The sequence below is a fragment of the Nerophis lumbriciformis genome, linkage group LG03 (assembly GCF_033978685.3).
Source record: "Nerophis lumbriciformis linkage group LG03, RoL_Nlum_v2.1, whole genome shotgun sequence".
Taxonomy (NCBI): domain Eukaryota; kingdom Metazoa; phylum Chordata; class Actinopteri; order Syngnathiformes; family Syngnathidae; genus Nerophis; species Nerophis lumbriciformis.
This window is the reverse complement of record NC_084550.2, coordinates 66,009,001-66,015,000: the sequence shown is the minus strand read 5'-3', so window position 1 is coordinate 66,015,000 and position 6,000 is coordinate 66,009,001. Positions and strand designations below refer to the sequence as shown.

Here is a 6,000-nt window from a genome sequence, read left to right as displayed (position 1 = left end):
AACGCCTCGGGATCCCCCGGGAGGAGCTGGACGAAGTGGCTGGGGAGAGGGAAGTCTGGGCTTCCCTGCTTAGGCTGCTGCCCCCGCGACCCGACCTCGGATAAGCGGAAGAAGATGAATGGATGGATGGAAAATAAGATAAATAAATTAAAAACATTTTCTTCAATAAAAAAGAAAACAAAAACAGTTACATTGAAACTAGTAATGAATGAAAATGAGTAAAATTAACTGTTAAAGGTTAGTACTATTAGTGGAGCAGCAGCACGCACAATCATGTGTGCTTACGGACTGTATCCCTTGCAGACTGTATTGATATAAATTGATATATAATGTAGGAACCAGAATATTAATAACAGAAAGAAACAACCCTTTTGTGTGAATGAGTGTAAATGGGGGAGGGAGGTTTTTTTGGGTTGGTGCACTAATTGTAAGTGTATCTTGTGTTTTTTATGTTGATTTAATTTAAAAAAAAACAACAACAAAAACGATACCGATAATAAAAAAACGATACCGATAATTTTCGATATTACATTTTAACGCATTTATCAGCCGATAATATATATATATATATACATTAGAGATGCGCGGTTTGCGGACACAACCGCGGAGTCCGCGGATTATCCGCGGGTCGGGCGGTTGAAATAAAAAAAAATTAGATTTTATCCGCGGGTCGGGTCGGGCGGTTGAAATAAAAAAAAATTAGATTTTAAATAGATTCAGGCGGGTGGCAGTTAAACCAATTCGGAAATATATATACATAGTTAAATGTTGTTACCCACATACGAAAAACGAGCAGGCACCTGCAGCATATGCCACAACAGAAGAAGAAAAAAAAAAGAGATGGCAACGCCGGCAGCAAACGTGGTACGCGACAAACTAAAAAAGGGAATACTAAAGACCAGGGAAAAAAAGGCCAGAAAAGTTCAGCGTGGACTCGTTTTTATGAGGTTGTAAATCAGGATGATAGTAATGCTGGCTACGTGATTTGCAAGAGCTGCGACGCTGTTTATGTCTACGACAGTCACAAAACCGGGACATCTAACATGGTGCATCACATTTGTGCAAAACCCCGAACCTCCACAAACACCCTGAGCATGAGCAGTTTCGTCCGCCGTGATCCCAGAAGAGTGCCACAGGATGTTAAAACAAGATAGAACGCAGCTGCCTGCAGCAGTTTGAGTGGCGCGAGCGCGCTTGGAGGTGCGCTCAGCGCGGCTCCCAGATGATTGCGCACTGGTGTGCGTCTGGGCCGTGACAGCGTGGCACGCATTGAATGTCTCTGCTGCATTGGATCAGTCTCCTTTCTTTAACAGGCAAAAGCTTTATAACCTCACTAATGCCTTGCATCGTCTATATTAGATATATAACAACGGGCGGGTGCGGGCGGGTGCGGTTTTGATTAAATGTTAGTTCGGGTGGATGGCGGATGGTTGACGACTTTTGTGATGCGGTTGCGGATGAAATAATTGCCTATCCGCGCATCTCTAATATACATTGTCTTTATAATTAACATTGATGTTCATCAACATTTAACATTGTCACGTTATCGATGGGAAAATTCAATTTTAGACAATATGATTTGCCTGAGCGGCTAGGAGACACCAAGAGTAACAAGCGGTAGAAAATGAAAATAAAATAAGATAAATCAATTACAAACATTTTCTTGAATAAAAAAGAAAGTAAAACAATATACAATATTAATTAATGAAAATGAGTAAAATGAACTGTTAAAGGTTAGTACTATTAGTGGAGCAGCAGCACGCACAATCATGTGTGCTTACGGACTGTATCCCTTGCAGACTGTATTGATATATATTGATATATAATGTAGGAACCAGAATATTAATAACAGAAAGAAACAACCCTTTTGTGTGAATGAGTGTAAATGGGGGAGGGATTTTTTTTGTGGGTCGGTGCACTAATTGTAAGTGTATCTTGTGTTTTTTATGTTGATTTAATTAAAAAAAAACCACAAAAAAAACGATACCGATAATAAAAAACGATACCGATAATTTTCGATATTACATTTTAACGCATTTATCGGCCGATAATATATATATATAAACATTGTCTTTATAATCCGTTTTGTCATTTAACATCAATTAACATTGATGTTCATCAACATTTAACATTGTCACGTTATCGATGGGAAAATTCAATTTTAAACAATATGATTTGCCTGAGCGGCTAGGAGACACCAAGAGTAACAAGCGGTAGAAAATGAAAATAAAATAAGATAAATAAATTAAAAACATTTTCTTGAATAAAAAAGAAAGTAAAACAATATACAATAGTAATTAATGAAAATGAGTAAAATGAACTGTTAAAGGTTAGTACTATTAGCGGAGCAGCAGCACGCACAATCATGTGTGCTTACGGACTGTATCCCTTGCAGACTGTATTGATATATATTGATATATAATGTAGGAACCAGAATATTAATAACAGAAAGAAACAACCCTTTTGTGTGAATGAGTTTGTTTTGGGTTGGTGCACTAATTGTAAGTGTATCTTGTATTTTTTATGTTGATTTAATTAAAAAAAAAAAAAAAAAAAAAAAAAAAACGATACCGATAATTTTCGATATTACATTTTAACGCATTTATCAGCCGATAATATATATATATATATATATACATTGTCTTTATAATCCCTTTTGTCATTTAACATCAATTAACATTGATGTTCATCAACATTTAACATCGTCACGTTATCGATGGGAAAATTAAATTTTAGACAATATGATTTGCCTGAGCGGCTAGGACAGGTGTCGGCAACCTTTACCAGTCAAAGAGCCATTTTGACCAGTTTCACAAATTATAGAAAACAATGGGAGTTGCAAAAATTTTTGAAATTTTAAATGAAATAATACTGCATACAAAGTTTTTTTTTTGCTTTGTGCTATATATAAACCAGGGGTCTCAGACACGCTGCCCACACCTTTATATGGAATTTTTAAGCTGGTGCGGCACGCGGGTTTTAACTGAATAGCGGTTGTCAGCGTCATGCGTGCCGTGATGGTACAGCGCATAGCGCCCACTACAATCAACGTGCCTGATCAGCCACACGTTGTATGGTGCTTCCGCTTGCTCACGTAGGTGACAACAAGGCATACTTGGTCAACAACCACACAGGTTACACTGACGGTCGCGGTATAAAAAAAACTTTAAGACTCTTACTAATAATGCGCCACACTGTGAACCCACACCAAACAAGAATGACAAACATATTTCGGGAGAACATCTGCACCGTAACACAACATAAACACAACAGGACAAATACCCAGAATCCCATGCAGCCCTAACTCTTCCGGGCTACATTATACACCCCCGCTACCAAACCCCGCCCACCTCAACCGACGCACAGAGAGGGGGGGGGGGTTGATGTGTGAGGGAGCAGGCTTGCGGTGGGGGCGGGGTTTGGTGGTAGCAGGGGTGTATAATGTAGCCTGGAAGAGTCAGTGCTGCATGGGATTCTGGGTGTTTGTTCTGTTGTGTTTATGTTGTGTTAAGGTGCAGATGTTCTCCCGAAATGTGTTTGTCATTCTTGTTTGGTTTTGGTTCAAAGTGTGGCGCATTATTAGTAAGAGTGTTAAAGTTGTTTTATATGGCCACCGTCAGTGTAACCTGTGTGGCTGTTGACCAAGTATGCCTTGCTGTCACGTACGTGTGCAAGCAGAAGATGTATATTGTATAACAAGTGTTGGGCTGGCACGTTGTTAATAGAGATTGTAGATGGCGCCAAGTGTTAAACCATCATGGCACGCCCTTATTATATCTGTAAGGGTGAAAATCGGTGAATATTAATCCCGGGAGTTTTCTGCGAGAGGCACTGAAATCAGGAAGTCTCACGGGAAAATTGGGGGGTTCAGCAAGTAAGCTGCTGAGCCGCATCAGAGTGATCAAAGAGCCGCATGCAGCTCCGGGGCCGCGGGTTGCCGACCCCTGGGCTAGGGGACACCAAGAGTAACAAGCGGTAGAAAATGAAAATAAAATAATAATAAAATAATATTAAAAATAATAATAAATAAAAAAAATTAAAAAATTTAAAAAAACATTTTTTTAACTTCCTGTGGGCCGGATTTTGGATGCTGGCGGGCCGTAGTTTCGGGACCCCTACTCAAGACAGCCATGACATTATGTTCTTTACAAGTGTATGCAAACTTTTGACCACGACTGTATGTAAATCACACATTTTGGACCCCAGTGTTCTATATTTGCGAGCAAGGTTAAAATGTCAATGCAAGGATCTGCCAATGTGTTTACAGTGGTCCAAGTTCTTCTACACAACAGGAGCACTATAGTGTTTTTAGGAATTTGCCATAAGAGCGTTCAAAGAACTCCGGCTTATTAGTGATTCCCAGAGCCCAAAAAAAGTCTGCAGGCTATAGAGCGTTTTCTATTGGGGCTCCAGTACTATGGAATGTCCTCCCGGTAACAATTAGAGATGCTACCTCAGTAGAAGCATTTAAGTCCCATCTTTAAACTCATTTGTATACTCTAGCCTTTAAATAGCCCCCCTGTTAGACCAGTTGATCTGCCGTTTTCTTTTCTTTTCTGCTCCCCTCTTCCTTGTGTGTGTGGGGGGGGGCACAGGTCCGGTGGCCATGGATGAAGTGCTGGCTGTCCAGAGTCGGGACCCGGGATGGACCGCTCGCCTGTGTATCGGTTGGGAACATCTCTGCGCTGCTGACCCGTCTCCGCTCGGGATGGTGTCCTGCTGGCCCCACTATGGACTGGACTCTTACTACAACACGCCGGATTGTAGTCAGCTGGAGGCGTGTCTTAATGAAATTAAACAATGGATGTCCGCTAACTTCTTGCAACTCAACGCCAAGAAAACGGAAATGCTGATTATCGGTCCTGCTAAACACCGACATTTATTTAATAATACCACCTTAACATTTGACAACCAAACAATTACACAAGGCGAATCAGTAAAGAATCTGGGTATTATCTTCGACCCAACTCTCTCATTTGAGTCACACATTAAGAGTGTTACTAAAACGGCCTTCTTCCATCTCCGTAATATCGCTAAAATTCGTTCTATTTTATCCACTAGCGACGCTGAGATCATTATTCATGCGTTCGTTACGTCTCGTCTCGACTACTGTAACGTATTATTTTCGGGTCTCCCTATGTCTAGCATTAAAAAATTACAGTTGGTACAAAATGCGGCTGCTAGACTTTTGACAAGAACAAGAAAGTTTGATCATATTACGCCTATACTGTATATACATATATACCTATATATATACCTATACTGGCTCACCTGCACTGGCTTCCTGTGCACTTAAGATGTGACTTTAAGGTTTTACTACTTACGTATAAAATACTACACGGTCTAGCTCCGTCCTATCTTGTCGATTGCATTGTACCATATGTCCCGGCAAGAAATCTGCGTTCAAATAACTCCGGCTTATTAGTGATTCCCAGAGCCCAAAAAAAGTCTGCGGGCTATAGAGCGTTTTCTATTGGGGCTCCAGTACTATGGAATGCCCTCCCGGTAACAATTAGAGATGCTACCTCAGTAGAAGCATTTAAGTCCCATCTTAAAACTCATTTGTATACTCTAGCCTTTAAATAGACCCCCTGTTGGACCAGTTGATCTGCCGTTTCTTTTCTTTTCTCCTCTGCTCCCCTTTTCCTTGAGGGGGGGGGGGGCACAGGTCCGGTGGCCATGGATGAAGTGCTGGCTGTCCAGAGTCGGGACCCGGGGTGGACCGCTCGCCTGTGCATCGGCTGGGAACATCTCTGCGCTGCTGACCCGTCTCCGCTCGGGATGGTGTCCTGCTGGCCCCACTATGGACTGGACTCTTACTATTATGTTGGATCCACTATGGACTGGACTCTCACAATATTATGTCAGACCCACTCGACATCCATTGCTTTCGGTCTCCCCTAGAGGGGGGGGGGGTTACCCACATATGCGGTCCTCTCCAAGGTTTCTCATAGTCATTCACATCGACGTCCCACTGGGGTGAGTTTTCCTTGCCCGTAT

The 6,000-nt window shown here is 41.5% G+C and overlaps 1 long non-coding RNA gene across 1 annotated transcript in view; it reads right to left on the bottom strand.

Moving 5' to 3' along the window:
- Positions 1-6,000, bottom strand: part of LOC140678595 (uncharacterized) — a 95,235-nt gene that overhangs the window by 57,392 nt on the left and 31,843 nt on the right. The gene's annotated exons all lie outside the window — the stretch shown is intronic.